The 17344-nt window shown below is 46.4% G+C and overlaps 1 protein-coding gene across 1 annotated transcript in view; it reads left to right on the plus strand.

The window, feature by feature from the left end:
* Positions 1–17344, plus strand: part of TMEM178B (transmembrane protein 178B) — a 263560-nt gene that overhangs the window by 227216 nt on the left and 19000 nt on the right. The gene's annotated exons all lie outside the window — the stretch shown is intronic.

The following is a 17344-nucleotide window of genomic DNA, read 5'->3' on the forward strand; positions in this document are numbered from 1 at the left end:
TTTTCCTAAGGGCTCGATTCACTTGCATTATGTCAGTAATCCTGACAAGGTCGTCTGAAGCAGGGCTAGGTAGACTTCAATCCTGTGGGATCCATGTTGTGGTTGTTGTTTACAAGATCCATCAACCACAGGCAGTTGCAATATAGTGACTCAGATGTTTGGGGTAAGGGTGCGGGCATGCCAGAATTAAGGAACAAGACACCTCTGGGCATATCCTCTATACAGGAGTTTGTAGGATGAGGGCTAACTCAGTACACCCCAAATCCACACCTTATTTTCATCTTGTTAACGGAGGTGTCTAAGGGCGCCCTTGGACAAAAAACAAGGACACCAGCCAGGAATACCGGAGCAAAACAGCAGCCAGTGGACTTGGTCTTTATTGAACACTGTCGTGACAGGACTCCCACCTGCCACAAGGTGGGACAAGATGGAAGTCCTGAACAAAAGAGCCCCCAAACTTTTATTAGCTGCTAATCCCCATGTTACACCCCCCCCCCAAACTACATCACGGTAACATCACAGTTGCATCATGAAAGGGGAGGTCTGGTGGCAGTAATCTGAGCATCCTGGACCCTGCCCCATGGTTCTCCTTGCCCTCCACCAAACACCCATCAAGTGTAACAAAAGAGATATTTACATTTCCCTGTTTCCCAGCCAAGTTAATCACACCCTTTTGTCTTCATCTGGGTTTGTTATTTCTGGAATGGCTACCTGTCTGGCACTCAGGTATCAGGATGCCAGGAATTATCACTCAGGCAGAGGGGCTGCTGAGTAGCTGAGCTCACATGTCCATATGAATTTCTGAAGTTTTCCCAGTGAGCCAGTACATAGATACATTTATCAGCGAATTGTTACATTTGGTATCGTGCAGCAAAGGCCCTGTGAATATATAGGAAGAAACTGTGATGGGGTGTTTTGTGGGGACAAATCACAAAAGTCACAAAAGCGATTGTGCTGGTTTTGGTGGTGAACGCTCGTAAGTTTCCTTCCTGCCACCAGTCTGATTTGGAAAACAAATAAAGCTTTATCTTGACAGTATTGCTAAACAACTGGGATTCAGAGACCTTTTTCAATCTACTACAAGTTACTTAAAGCGCTACCAGTCAAGTCTCTGTGTGTCTCCTTCTCTCCCCCTCTTCTGCTCCTGGCCACATGTTTAAAACCCAAATTCAACACCCAAATTCAGTTTGGGGCCTAGATCCAGGTTAAGCTGGCCCTGGCTCATCCTTGGTTAAACCAGGGCTGTTGCAAATTGCTATCTTGGGCTTCAGATAGAATCCAGTTGGGCATGCCATACACTGGATTCTACTCAGTATATTTGTATTATCATCTCCAGGGGACAGATGGGTGGGTGGGGTTGTGACTTAGAGATGAAGGCTTTAGATTTAAACAAGGGCATGTTGACATTATGTTGAAATGGATTTTTTTTGTTTTTTTTTTAATCCTTTAAGGAAGAGGATGCACTTCTGTTTAGCACCCTCACAAAACTACCATTTCCTTGACTGCTCAAGAAAAGCCACGACAAACTGATTTAAAACTGGTTTAAGTTGGTTGGTTTCAATGGAACACAGTCTCACGTAAGCCCATAGGATGGCAGTCTAAATCATCTATAACTGAACTAGGTTGAAACGAGACATTTTGAGGAGGGGGGGTTGTCTGTGTGTTTTAAATAAAATGGGCTGTCATTCATTTTTTGGTGTTGTGAAAGAAGCTGGCGTGCCACAAAAAGGTATTGTGAGAAACGAGGCCTTCAAAACATGAATGTCGTGAAAGAAAGTTGAAAGTGATCCTTCCTTTGTAGCTCTGAGTAGTTTTATAATAAGACCAAATTTAAGCTGCACTTTTATGTTTAAACAACGGCCAGCAACTAGATAAAGATCTTTTAATCGATTAACTGTCTGGCTTTTTACTGCTTAATCAACTAATCACATATTGCTGTGCCGCAGTAATCATGCTTTTTCTGAGGATCTTGACTGAAGGTGACAGTTTCTTATTGGGACTTGTCTTGAAGCAAACAATCTTCTCCTCATTGCTAATCTTTATTTTCTTAACTTGTGAAACAGGGAGTGCTGCGTTTCTCTAAGATGTCTTAAAGAAACAAGTAAAAGTGACAGTGCTATAATTCTTTCCCCCCAACTATCGTAAGTTGCCCAATGAGATTTTTAAACCCACCAGTCCAAAGATGCACACGGCACCTTGTTCACAATTATCAATAGTGCTTTTTCACTGCCGTAGTACCTCTGCAGAAACATTTGGCAGGAAATAGAATCCACAAAGTTTTCTTGGTCTGAACAAAATTACTTTTTGGAGAACCAAAGGGAGCTTGCTCCAAAGTGCAGTAATTTAAATAACCGCTATCCTTTTTAATTCTTGTATTAAAGCTTGCAGTCCTGATTGGGCAGTTTTGACACTTCATTTGCATAAATAGCTAATGAGGAGTGAACTCTCCTTAGCTTATCTCAGTTTCTGCAAGCTTTCCTTGTGAGTGCTCAGAAAAACCCTGTGAAGTCTTTTTAAAGTATTCATAAGGAGAATTAGGGAGAAAAGAGGATGAATGTCCCGTCCACCACTTCTCCATCTTTCCCAAGCTCAAAACTCTTACCCTTGAGACAAAGGGGGGGGGTCAGTGAATGGTGGCAGAGAGGGCTCACTGGGGACATGATAGCTCTCACTGTCATTTCATGCTGGGGAGCATGGGATCTGTTGTTCCTTCTGCCTCCTGAACTGAATTAGAAGCCAGAGGAAACTACAAACCCCATTCTCCCCAGAAGGTAATAATGCACCTATAATTTCCAGATTAGGAAAGGTCTGATTTCTAGTTTAGAAGAATGGGTAGGTAGTACTAGGGGTAGGGATGGGGGAGAATTTTTATTCAGTTTGCAGTTAAAGGCAAACCTAGCTAATCGTCAGGGAACTGGCGGCGCTGTGGGTTAAACCACAGAGCCTAGGACTTGCCGATCAGAAGGTCTGCGGTTTGAATCCCCGTGACGGGGTGAGCTCCCGTTGCTCAGTCCCTGCTCCTGCCAACCTAGCAGTTCGAAAGCACGTCAAAGTGCAAGTAGATAAATAGGTACCACTTCGGCGGGAAGGTAAATGGCGTTTCCGTGCACTGCTCTGGTTCACCAGAAGCGGCTTAGTCATGCTGGCCACATGATCTGGAAGCTGTACACTGACTCCCTCGGCCAATAAAGCGAGATGAGCGCCGCAACCCCAGAGTCGGTCACGACTGGACCTAATGGTCAGGGGTCCCTTTACCTTTACCTTTAGCTAATCTGCACTTTATGAAACAAAGAGAGTGTAAGCGAAGATTTCAAAATTTGCACGTCTCTGAATTTTGCAATTCTGTTATCCAGCCAAGCAATGTGTATAAGAACACATGTGCCAAGGTAAACATATAAAGATGCAGTACATTTGCGCATTGGGCAAAATTGCATACAAACAAGGATGAAGTCACACTGATGAATTTCATGAAGATAAATAATAAGTTTTCATTAATTATTTTTTTTAAAAAATTGCAAACTGCTATGGAAATGAATTTAAGGCGGGGGGGGGGGGAGAGATGAGAAAATGAAATTGGCAGATTAGCCCATTCCCTAAATAGGAGTTGATTTCACTGTGAACTTGATCTAAATGCAAAGGGATCTAGACCCAATTTGCAGGGGGTGGGGTTGAGGCTTTTTAAATGAGGGAAGTTTGCGTTCTGAACTCCTCCAATTCAAACTTTCCCCTCATCAGTATGAAAAGTTGCACACACAGGCTGGGCACTTCAGCGAGCATCATTTCCTGCTTGCCCTGACCCCATGAGCCGTCAGGATGTGGCCCTGGTAGCAGAATCCAGCTTCGTGAGAATCTAAGCCTCTATTCTTAATATTAATTTTATAAGCAGGCTTCCGGCTCCTGCGGTTGCCAAGATATGCTTGAAAATGTGTGGGCAACGCCTGGCAAAATCTCAGGCTCCGCAGGCACGACTGTGCAAAATTTCTCGTGCTTGGAGTTGGAGATAGGGCTTTGGTGCTTTGTATAGTTTCTTACCCGCCTTGACGAGTAGGAAAGGAACAGAATAAATGGCATAAAATAGAAGGGGGGGGGGAAGTGGACTGGATTATGCAAATTGGCTCAAGTTGAATAATGCTCAAGCCACAATATTCAGCTGTGACTGATTCTTTGTACAGAATCTGCATTATGCATCTCTTTCTATATATATATATATGAGCAGACACAGTCCTGAGAGAGATATCAGATGAGTATCAGCATACACCCACAAGAAGGAGCTTCCACCTTCATCGTGGATGCTGCTCCTGCATTTCTGGAAGTAATGCTCTCCTCTGGTTCCTTGAGCATGTTTCCTTGCTCGCATGAGCAAACTGCTAACCTGAGCATTTATTCGTACAAATGGGGCAGCAAACAGGCCACCAGAACTATTTCACAGCTTAATCACTCTTGTCCTCTTTGTGCTTTGTAAACTATTTGCTCAGACTCTGCCTTCTTTACTGCTGATTTACACAACTTGCTTTGGAAGCACTGCTGTGAGTGTGTGAGTGTGATGCCAAGGTTGCAGGTTCAATCCCCATATGGGGCAGCTGCATATTCCTGGATTGCAGGGGGTTGGACTAGATCATAGGTAGGCAAACTAAGGCCCGGGGGCTGGATCTGGCCCAATCGCCTTCTAAATCCGGCCCGTGGACGGTCCAGGAATCAGCGTGTTTTTACATGAGTAGAATGTGTCCTTCTATTTAAAATGCATCTCTGGGTTATTTGCGGGGCATAGGAATTCATTCATATATTTTTTCCAAAATATAGCCCGGCCCCCCACAAGGTCTGAGGGACAGTGGACCGGCCCCCTGTTGAAAAAGTTTGCTGACCCCTGGACTAGATGATCCTCAGGGTCCATTCAAACTCTACAATTCTATGATTCCACTATGAAATCTAAATAAAGAAATGTGGGACCCAATCTCGCCCAGAGATCTTCATAAACTATGCAGCCCCTTAGTTTGAAAGGCAACTCTGAAAATTGCCTCCTGTTGCAGAACTGTCACTAACCTCTGACACCAACTTTTATTTTCACCACCTCTCAGTTCACTCTAACTCTAGAGCCCGAAGCGCAGGGGTCAAATAATGATTTTAAAAATAATGCCAAACCAGGCAATAACTGAGACATCTCTATTGCAGCTATTAATATTGTGCAGCTTGAAGCAATTGGTTGCATGGAAAACTGACTCCTTTTGGAAATAGAAATTGACCAGACCCATAATTATGATTCAAAGCTTTACTAACCAGAACTTCGTCTCACACAACAGGTACAAAACAATCAATGATACATGCATATTCAAGCATAGGTTCTTCTTCTTAAATATGTAACATAATTACGATCAGAGCAATAAAATAAAATAAAACCAAAACTCTGTATCTCCCATAGCCTGCCTTCCATATTAAGGCTATTTGCTCCTGGACAGGCATCCATATCACATCCTTTGTTTTCTTCTGCTTCCAGAGAAAGACTCAAAGGCAACTCCCTTCAGGATGGAGATTTGCAATAGAATTCCCTCATGTGATCTAAAGTTAAACACCACATGAGAGCTGGCAGACAGCACCAACAGTTAACTATCAACCTGGTAGAGCTCAGAGAGGGCTTCAGTATAGCCCAATTGAATTTTCCAGTGTTAAACCTTCAGCAATACATATGCAGGCATTCTCCAGTTCAGTATGCAATTAAACAATAGTACTTAACAATCTCCAGTTCGCAAGTATCATCACAGTCTCTCATGTAAAAAGACAAATGTTTATAGGAAGTAAACGCTGGAATCAGACGAGGGGCTTGATGGGGAAAGTGGATCCTGTAATCAGGCATGACCTTGTGGGCCTGGCCACACCTCTAGGCTCAAAGTTTTGATATTTGAGACATGGCATGCCCAACACATAGGAATGCAGGAAGTGGCCTTATACCATTGACTGCACTGACTGATACCACTTCTCCAGAGTTTCAGGCAGGAGTCACTGCCAACCCTACCTAGAGATAATAATAATAATAATAATAATAATAATAATAATAATAATAAATTTTATTTATACCCCGCCCTCCCCAGCCAAAGCCGGGCTCAGGGCGGCTAACAACAATAAAAACAATCCGACATTCTAAAAACTTTTCACCATAAAATCAATCAGAAACAAATTGATGGCAACCAGCAAGCAGGACCCTGTGCAGATTGCCAGAGGAGGGGGTCAGGCTGCGCCCTGACCAAAGGCCTGGTGGAACAGCTCTGTCTTACAGGCCCTGCGGAAAGATGTCAAGTCCCGCAGGGCCCTAGTCTCTTGTGACAGAGCGTTCCACCAGATTGGTGCCACAGCCGAGAAAGCTCTGGCTCTAGTTGAGGCCAGCCTAACCTCTCTGAGGCCTGGGACCTTCAGGGTGTTTTTATTTGCAGACCGTAGGTTTCTCTGTGGGGCATACCAGGAGAGGCGGTCCCGCAGGTACGAGGGTCCTAGGCCGTATAGGGCTTTAAAGGTTAAAACCAGCACCTTAAACCTGATCCTGTACTCCACCGGGAGCCAGTGCAGCTGATATAGTACTGGATGAATGTGATCTCGCAGTGACGACCCCATAAGGAGTCTCGCTGCGGCATTCTGCACCCGTTGGAGTTTCTGGGTCAGTCTCAAGGGCAGCCCCACGTAGAGCGAGTTACAATAATCCAGTCTGGAGGTGACCGTCGCGTGGATCACAGTGGCTAGGTCAGGGCGAGAGAGATAAGGAGCCAACTGCTTAGCTTGGCGGAGATGAAAAAAAGCCGCCTTTGTTATAGCTGTAATCTGCGCCTCCATAGAGAGGGAGGTATCGAAGATTACACCCAAACTCTTAACGGACGATGCTGGCACTAGTTGCACCCCCGCAAGAGATGGGAGTTGCCCCCTCAATCCCATATCGCCCCGTCCCAGCCAGAGGACCTCTGTCTTCGAAGGATTTAACTTCAACCGGCTCCCACGAAACCATCCAGCCACAGCTTCCAGGCATCTGGTCAGTGTGTCTGGGGCCGAGTCAGGATGGCCATCCATCAACAGATAGAGTTGGGTGTCATCAGCATACTGATGGCAGCCCAGCCCAAAACTCCGGACAAGCTGGGCGAGGGGGCGCATAAAGATGTTAAAAAGCATCGGAGAGAGAATTGCACCCTGAGGCACTCCACACACCAGGGAGTGGCGCGATGACAATTCCCCCCCAAGCGCCACCCTCTGTCCCCGACCAGAGAGAAACGAGCGCAGCCATTGAAGGACTGTGCCCTGGATCCCCACGTCGGCAAGGCGGTGGTCCAGGAGTTCGTGATCGACCATGTCGAAGGCTGCTGACAGGTCTAGAAGAATCAGCAGCCCCGACCCGCCTCGATCCAGCTGCCTGCGGAGATCATCTGTTAGGGCGACCAGAGCCGTCTCGGTCCCATGACCAGCGCGGAAGCCGGACTGGAATGGATCGAGAGCCGATGTCTCATCCAGAAACCTACCAAGCTGTTCAGCAACCGCTCTCTCAATCACCTTACCCAGGAATGGAAGATTCGAAACCGGGCGGTAATTGGATAGATCTAAAGGATCTAATGATGTTTTCTTTAAGAGCGGGCGCACCACTGCCTCCTTCAGTTCCCCTGGGAATGTCCCGGTGCCAAGGGACAAATTGATGATATCACCCAGGGGGGCCCGCACCTCGTCTGGACACGCTCTAATCAGCCAAGACGGGCACGGGTCAAGAGGACAGGTGGTGGGCTTTCCAGCTCGGAGGAGTCTGTCCACATCGGCTGGGGATATCTGGTCAAAGTGGTCCAATACTGGACCCGAGGACAGTCGAGGGGCCTCCAGTTCCCTTATTGTGTCCAAATTGGCAGGGAGGTCATGGCGGAGCAACAGGACCTTCTCCGCAAAAAAGCTCGCAAATGCCTCACAGCTGTGTGTCGAATTGTTATTTAAATTTGGCTGTCCTTCAAGGGACGTTAAAGACCTAATTATACTAAATAATTGCGCCGGGCGAGAGCTAGCGGATGCAATGGAGGCCGAGAAGTAGGACTTCTTAGCGGCCTTCACTGCCATCTCATAGGTTTTCATAAAAACCCTATAAGATGTTCTTGAGGCTCCGTCACGGGCACCCCGCCATACTCGCTCTAGCCGTCTGAGGTCCCGCTTCATTTTCCGAAGCTCCTCGGTAAACCAGGGAGCCCGGTTTCTGCGGGGTCGCAGAGGGCGCTTAGGTGCGATCTCATCGATGGCTGCTAGGAGCTGGGTATTCCAGCCCTCAACAAGCTCAGTCAATGAGTCGCCAGGGGGAGCAAGGTCCCGCAAGGCCTGACGGAATCTATCAGGGTCCATCAGCCTCTGCGGGCGAGCCCAAATCGGCTCGCCACCTAAGCAGGGTGGGGGTGGAACGTCAATCCTGGCTTTCAGAGTGCAGTGATCAGACCATGGCACCTTCATTGAGGGAAACATGATCACATCTATACCGACACCAAAGATCAAATCCAGCGTGTGGCCTGCTTGATGTGTGGGGCCCGAAACAAACTGGGAGAGCCCTAGTGTCGCCATGGAAGACACCAGGTCCAGAGCCTGTGAGGAGGGAGCGGCATCAGCATGGATGTTGAAGTCCCCCAATACCAATAGGTTAGGGAACTCCAAGGCCCAGCCAGCCACAGCCTCCAGCAGGCCTGACAGGGTGGCTGCTGGTGCGCTAGGTGGCCGGTACACCAGCCAGACAGCCAAGCTCACCTCGGAGCCCCACACTAGGCCAACACATTCAATGCCGGGGATCGATGGCGATGGTAGAGCCCTGAAAGAACAATCTTCCCGGATTAATAGTGCCACCCCTCCCCCCCGGCCCACAGTCCGCGACTGGTGGAGGACGGAGAAACCTGGGGGCGCCATCTCTCGTAGGGTAACAGTATCCCCTTCGCGCACCCAGGTCTCCGTCACACAAGCCAGGTCGACCCCCTGCGAGATAAAGAAATCTCGCAGGGTAGCGGTTTTGTTGCCTATAGACCTATAGATGCCTATAGATGCCTATAGATGCCTATAGATGCCTATAGATGCTGGGGATTGAACCTGGGACCTTTTGCATGCAAAGCAGTTGCTCTCCCATTGAGCTACATCACTTCCATATGCAGAGAGATGGGCCATTGGTACATTTCAACAACCCAAGATGATCTAGGAAGTAAGAACTGGGAGAGTTTCCCCTTAGTGAGAGTTACATAGTTTGCTCTGTAATGGGGGAGTTGGACCATTGTGCCAACTACATAATATGTTTAAGACTTCAGTGATGTATTTGATTTAGAACTTGTGATGGGGGGGGAACTCTAGCACTACACAAAGATCAATAAGAACACAAGTCAAATGAATTAGAAATTGGGTAAATGGTAGGTTCCCAAACGTAACTGTTAACAGGGAAATTATCATTAAATGGAAATGTTGCGCAGACATCAATTCTTGACCCAGCGCTATTCAATATCCTTGCCAGCCATCTGGAAGAAAATAGAAAATCATTGCAGATAATAAACACAGGGAGTGGTGGGATGGCAAAGAATGACAACAATGTCAATTCTACAAAATGAAGTGAGTTGTTAAGTGAGCTTCTCAAATTCAAGGAGTGGGGATTTTAATACAGCACGAAAGTTGGGCTAAGAGCAGCAAAGAATGTAATGGCCATTCAGTGATTTTGCTATGTCTCATGTGAACCACAGACCCGTAAGAGAAGTTGAGATATTATAGTTACTCAAAGCAAAGTCCCAGAGATACCATTTGGAGAAATTAGCCAAGGAAAGAGGATTGATTCCACACACATATGACAAAGAGCAGGAGCAAGACTTGGGCTTGTGTGTGCGTACACACAAACCTGCATACCCCTTGAGCTTCATGCTAATGAAAACCTACCCCCATGAATACCTCTAGAAGTAGCCTCAGTTTCCCAACCTCTCTCTGCACATTTTCTGAGGCCTCCATCTACAGGTCACAGCTCATGTTGAAGGTTTAAATGCACTGAAGCAGAATTCTCCGCTTCAAGCATTTGTCTTTGACCAGAATTGGCTCTTCATCTTGATGGGGCTATCCATTGCTTGGTGTCCCTTGTAGCACTGGAAATGAAGGCCTATTAGAATGCAGACAGCCATTTAGAGAATTAGCATAATGTGAAACTGGTGGTGATGATAGACACATCATCAGGAATCATATACATAACCTCATTAGCTGTCTTGCGTCGGAGACAGAGGCAGGCGTTTGGAAGGTTGTTTGGGGCACCCTACAATCCCTACTGTTAGTAAAGGTGTTCTTGTTGTTGTTGTTGTTTAGTCGTGTCCGACTCTTCGTGACCCCATGGACCAGAGCATGCCAGGCACTCCTGTCTTCCACTACCTCCCGCAGTTTGGTCAAACTCATTCTGGTAGCTTTGAGAACATTATCCAACCATCTCATCCTCTGTCGTCCCCTTCTTCTTGTGCCCTCAGTCTTTCCCAACATCAGGGTCTTTTTCAGGGAGTCTTCTCTTCTCATGAGATGGCCACAGTATTGGAGCCTCAGCTTCAGGATCTGTCCTTCCAGTGAGCACTCAGGGCTGAATTCCTTAAGAATGGATAGGTTTGATCTTCTTGCAGTCCATGGGACTCTCAAGCGTCTCCTCCAGCACCATAATTTGAAAGCATCAATTCTATGGCGATCAGCCTTCTTTATGATCCAGTTCTCCCTTCCATACATCACTACTGGGAAAACCATAGCTTTAACTATACAGACCTTTGTTGGCAAGGTGATGTTCTAGGCCCACCAAATCCCTCCCACTCCTCCTTACCCCCCTCCCAAAAGACTGCCCCACAGATAACACAGGTGCATTAACCTTGCCCCTTAGGGTAACTAAAACGAACAAATGTAAGCTGACTGTTGATTTGGGAAAGGACGGCATTAAGAGGTTGTGGGTGGAGGGAGAAGCCAAGATGCATTGCCTCCTTCTCCCCATCTGAACAAACCTCTGCATCCATTGTGGGGGGATCTGACAGCATGAAATGCAGTTGACTGCAGCCTACATGAAGACTGCTTGGCAACCCTACCATTAGGCAGCTCTCTCCAAGCACTGATCCTGGGTGTGTTCCACATGGTTTGTGCCCCAGGGAGGACACTTCGGTGCTGCCAATGCAGCAGCCTGCCTTCACCCCCAGAGGCACATTCCATTGTCTCTGGAGATAGACAGAAGCCAACAACAACATCACATGGACCCTTCCATGTTACCAAAAGGATGTAGAGGGACCAGGGGGACTGGGTTATTGAGCTCCATTGCCATGTGGCTTACCCTTGCTCACTGCTGTTGGGGCACACCACCATGCTCTCTCCATGTGCACACATCCAATGGATGTTGGAAGGAGTTCCACTCACATACAGAGGTGGAGTTCCTCCATCTGCTGGGTGTGGGTGTGTTCCCTTGGTCAGGATACCTCCTTTCGTGAAAGAGCTCTCCTTGCATATATCTGAGTTTTATTTGGAGTAACTCTCCTACAAAGCAACTCTGCTATGAGGAAAGCTTGCAGCAGCTGAGATTTTTTAGCTTAGAGAAAAGGCATGATAGGAGTTAATAAAAGGATGCGTGACATGGAGAAAGTGGAGAGAGAGAGAGAGAGAGAAGTTCTCCTCCTCCTCCTCTCATAACACTAGAAATCATGGGCATTCAATGTAGGCGAATGTTGGAAGATTCAGGACAGGAAAATCCTCCATACAGTTAATTTGCTACCATGGGAGGTAGTGATGGCCACTGACCTAAATGTCTTTAAAAGAGGATTAGACAAATTCATGGAGAAGAAGACTGTCAATGGCTATTAGCCAAGATGGCTATGCTCTACCTCAATGGTTGGAGGAAGTAATGCTTCTGAATACCCACTGCTGGAAATCAGAGGAAAGGAGAGTACTCTTGTCCTCATGCCCTGCTTATGGGCTTCCCCTAGGCATCTAGTTGGCCACTGTAAGATGGGTCACTGGCCTGATCCAGCAGGATCTTCTTATGTTCTTAGAGTAGCTATGACAGTGGGCAGCACCTCATGCTGCGGTGGGCTGGGGCAAACTGCCCAGCTCTGTGCCCCCTCGGCACCCTCATTCAATGTGCGGAGGGTTTTGTGTGTGATCCTCCCTTCTGCCCCTTGCTTCCTGCTTAGGAAGGGTTTGTTTTTGTAGGACTCAGCCCTCAAAATTCTGGTGCTCAGCTTTGAAAAGCAAAGATGCCCTACCAGAAAAAGCGATCCCAGTCTTAGGACTGCCTGTGAATTAGAATGGATAATTCCTTCAGCACTCAAGCCAACGTTTTCAGAACGAAGGTTAAAATGTTCAACATCTGTCAAGAGCTGCCATCTCTGGGCTTTGGTGGCTTCCAGATCACATAGAGGCTGCTTTGTTTTTGGATTGGTGCAATAAGACACACACACAAACACACACTCCATGTGAGCTGATCATAGCCAAATTGATTTCAAATCTCAAAGCAGACAGCTTTTGAAAAATTGATGAATTTTGTTCAGTTGATTTCCTGGCTCTATCTGCAGAGGCCAGAAAAAGCCAATGATTTGGAGCCTCTTTAATCAGAGGTGAAGTTGCTATGTTGACCATTTGAGGAAGACTTAAACAGGGACAGGGTTACCAGCATCCCGGGTATTCTTGGACAGATCAGACCGCTGCCAGCCCTATATCAAACAAATGAACAGGCACAAAAGCCAATGTTTTCCTTGCATTCAGTTTATTTGCCTCTCGTGACAATCCTCCAGGAGCACCCCTCAGGGTTGGTTGTGACATATGGCATTGCTACAGATGACTGGTCACATTAACAGACTTGCTGCTATGTCTTGTTTGGAACGTAATATATTTCACTCTCTTTCAACTGCAGACAACTGGCTGGCCATTCTGAATGTAGTGTTAGGTAGACCCCAGAACCTTCTTTTATAGAGCTCTTTCCCAATTATATGTAAGTTAAGTGGCCTTGCATGGATATTTGGTATGGAACAGTTGTGTTGCCGACACCAAAAACATAAGTTTTAAAAGAAATTAAAACCCATTAAAACTCAATTAAAATTGCGTTTCCAAAGAGCTTCAGAGCTAGCTGCCTGCCCTGTCACCATCTTGACTGGAAGTGTGTTGCTGACACTGGAACAATGGATTTAAGGGGTGGCATTCAGCATAGTGCCAAGGAGATGGTTTCATCTAGCACAAGGATTTCTGCTCACCTGACAAAACAATCTCCCCTCTCCTCCTCCTGCACACTGTTCTGGGGGTCCTCCTGACCCTGCAAGCAGATTTGGGAGCGGGGGCTTGTGGGTGCTGGCAGAACAGATTCATTGAATCCAGCCCCAATGAGTGCAAACCTATAGCATGACTAGATGGCAACGGAGTTCAGCGGTGGATTTTAGTAATTGTGGAGATGATGATGATGATGATGATGATTATATATATATATATATATATATATGCTTTCGTAGATTTTCACGGGTACAGGAATGCAGGTTTTGGTGTCCTCGGGTGTCTTCCCGTGTAAAAGTTGGGGTGTCTAGGCGAAACCTCGTCGAAACGTCGCCTAGACACCCCAACTTTTACACGGGAAGACACCCGAGGACACCAAAACCTGCATATATATATATATATATATATATATATACCCCGCCCTTCCCGGTTCAGAAAACCAGGCTCAGGGTGGCTAACAACAAATTTAAAACACTTAATTGTAAAAGCCGCATAAAATACAGTATAAAAGCATGAATAACAATAAAATTCAAAGTTCAGAAATCCATTCTAATAAGCATTAGATAGTCACCAGGGCTAGCTGGCTGAATTAGTCTTACTTGGGCCAGCAAGGAGACCAGGGGAGAATTAGCTGTGGGGTCTCAGAGCGGGTGACCTTCATAAAAGGGGAGGGGGAGGGAAGGGAAATAAAAGATCAGGCTGAATTCAAATTAAAGGCAGGCGGAATAGCTCTGTCTTACAGGCCCGACGGAAGGAGGTTAAATGCCGAAGGGCCCTAGTCTCATGAGACAGAGAATTCCACCAGGTCGGAGCCATCACTGAAAAGGCCCTGGCCCTGGTGGAGGGTAGTTCAGCAGGTGCAATTTACCTCCTTCTCTGCATGCGGTGGAGGCTGGTGCAGAAGGGCAAATAGGGAACTGCCCCACCGACCTCAGTCTATACTTGACCAGCCCCCACCTGTCTGCTTTCTTCAGTGGGTGCCTCTGCCTGTCATTGGCTCTGGCTGCACCTACGTAGTCTTGGTCTCCCTGTCTTCTGCCCCACCAGTTGCAATGGGTGACAGCCTCTACTGGCAGTATCTCCTGCCAATGTTCCCTCTTCTTCCATGCAAGTGTTGAATGTACAGGAGACTCTGTTACATCCGGTCACCCTATCAAGCTGAGCAATGTGAGGACACCACTAGCCAGGCAAGCCATCAAGCCTCTGGGATTTTCCAGACAGCCAATGCTCAGGGCCTCTGAATACCTTGAATTGAGAAATATGCAGACCTACATTATGGTGAGCTTATGCCCTCTTTCGTCAAGTCCCTTTGCAAAGCCACCTATTCCAGGAAGCTCTCGATTAAGCCTCCTCCTTCACTCCCAACTGCAATGAGGGGGTGAAAAAATATATGGTGAGTCCTCTGTGTATGTCACCTTTAACTTCAGTGCATGTGAAAATTATATATTAACTGCTTATTGGTCAGGCTTTGAGAAATCTATTGTGCTCATCTTCATCTGAAGCAGCCCAAATCTCAGAAAAGACTTTGTCTTGTCCTAATAGACCAAGCTCCTGTGAAACTCATTTTACCTAAATTTGGTAGCAATCTTGATATGGGAAACTTCAGAAAAGAAATAAACATTTTGAACCAGCTTAGATAATTCTGGTTTACTTTTTCCTCCCTCTGTGTATGTGTGTGCACACATACACACCTATACCTATATGTATATACATACACTATGCAGTAAGAAAGCGTGGTAGATAAACCTTAATATTGGCATAGAGGAGTGCCAACTTTGTAGACAACCACTGTAGCTGTGCTTTTAATAGCAGCTTGATCTTCAGGCACTGGTAGGTGATCATGCTTAACTCCCTGCTGTGGAAAGTGTCACTTGCTGATTTCTGCACACCAAGCAGAAGAGCAGACTAGGCCGGGCTGGGGGATTTTCTGGTCAGTTGGCAACCTTATTAGTAGCCTATTTCTCAAAGCTGCAGAGTTGAAAGGTCTGCCTCAGGGATCCCTGTGCTATTTAAGAAATGCAGCTCTTTATCACCGGCGTTTTTTCCCCCTTTCCTGCCAGCTCCTATTACTCAGCATAACAAGGATTTGAATTGAATGTTGAATCTGATTACATCAAGGGATTTGTCAAAATGAATCATTTGTGGACTATTATCTTGTACTCTCACATCTAGAATCCCATGGTGAAGAAACAGCGCTTTAGGATGCATTGTGTATTGTAACTCAAAACTGTGTTTACAATGAGGTTTGAAAATAATTGTCCAAGTAATCTTTCCTCTTTCATTCAAATTACAGCCTTGGGCAGTAAGTGGACAGGTCCCTCAATTGGTTCCCATTGATGATTTGCGTTCTTCTTTTGCTTTTACAGCATACGCTTCACACTTGTTTAACATGGACACGACAGGCCAGGAGCAACTCTTTGTAAGCTTCATAACATAGGTACACAGGAAGTGGCCTTATTTCGAATTGATCCATTGGTACATCTACCTCAGTGCTGTCAACACTTGAATGGCAGTGTCTCTCCAGGCCTTCAGACAAAGGGATCTCTCCCAGTTCTGCCTTCGTTATTTATTTTATTACATGTGCATGGGTTCCCTTCAGTTTTTAACAAGCAATTCTAAAAGGTGGAGAAATCATTCCCAGGGAGGATGTGTTTATGATGTCACTGGTTCCCTCCAATCAGTGCTGCGCAAAGACAAACTTTCGTATTTGATTCTCCAGAAACCTTGCTGGTATAATGCCAGGGTGATGCTGACGTGATGCCTTCATGATACTGCTGGGGTCTCACTCCCATCAGGCCCAGCCAGCATGCCTAATGGTCGGGGGTGATGGGAGCTGTAGTACAACAACATGTGAAGGGCAGGTTTGCAACACCTGTACAGTTTCCTTGGAAGGAGATGATTGCCTAGAAAGGCCTTCAAGAGGTCCAGCCCTTGTCATTTTCTTCCATGCCCTTCCCCCCACAAGTTAAGCTCCTTCTGCAACCATTGTCATCTACTGACAAAAGGGAGCATAAACACAAAAGCACACACTGGCTCCCTGGCAGCATTATGCATTTCAATTCACAAGGGACAGAGTACATTATTGCCTTGCGTCATTTCTCTGCTCTGCAGTTTTATGACACCATTTCACTTCTCCCAAAACTCTGCTTTTGCTGACCTTTTGTCTCCGGCAACCCCCTAAAAGCTTTTATGCTCATACCTGTTGTCTGCAGGCTTTTGCCATTAGCCACCCGCTACCAGAGTGACATGCCCCAAGGTGAGGTCAAAGCTGCATCCAGCAATGCTTCATGAATCTCACTGGCTTTCTCTATTTATAGGAGCCTTTGCACCGGAGAAGTCTTTCTCCTACGAAATCCCTTTCCTAAAAAATGTGCTGTGCCAACAGAAGAGAACAAATTAAACCCAGCCAAGTGGGCTTTACCTGAGTCAAAGCATTGCCTGATCTGGCGCATCACCCACTAGCTTAGGCTTCCTCAACCTCGGCCCTCCAGATGTGTTGAGACTACAATTCCCATCATCCCTGATCACTGGTCCTGCTAGCTAGGGATCATGGGAGTTGTAGGCCAGAAACACCTGGAGGGCCGAGGTTGAGGAAGCTTGCACTAGCTGATCCTTTAGACTAGCAATTCCATGGGTTGAATTTGGAGTATTATGCATGCGTAATTTTAAATAATTATCCATAAGAGCAAAAACATATTTCATAAGAACATAAGGAGAGCCCTGATGGATGAGACCAAAGACCTAGTCCATCTAGCCCAGTCCACCTAGTCCAACCTATCAATGAAAACAACTAACAAATATTAGGGGTGCATAGTTGCATCACTATGAATGGCTAAATTATGACGGCTAAACTGCTTCAAAGTGGAAGAATCCATATGGGTGAATAGGTTCCCATCTTGCTTTCTCCCTTATCTCCTCCCCCCATCTCCTTCTTGTACATGCTACAGAAAACACTGCTTTGGAAAATAGTGGCTGCTCGGGTGTTGTTGCTCACCGTATTATATCCATGTGGCGATAGTGACCATGTGACAAAACCAGCTGTGAAGCTGCCCTGTTGCACTCTATCCCAAACGCTTGTTTGATCTGCAGACGTCCATTGGCCTTGGCCATGACTCTTTGGATCAGA

Source organism: Podarcis tiliguerta (assembly GCF_965153285.1).
Source record: "Podarcis tiliguerta genome assembly, chromosome: 10".
Taxonomy (NCBI): Eukaryota; Metazoa; Chordata; class Lepidosauria; order Squamata; family Lacertidae; genus Podarcis; species Podarcis tiliguerta.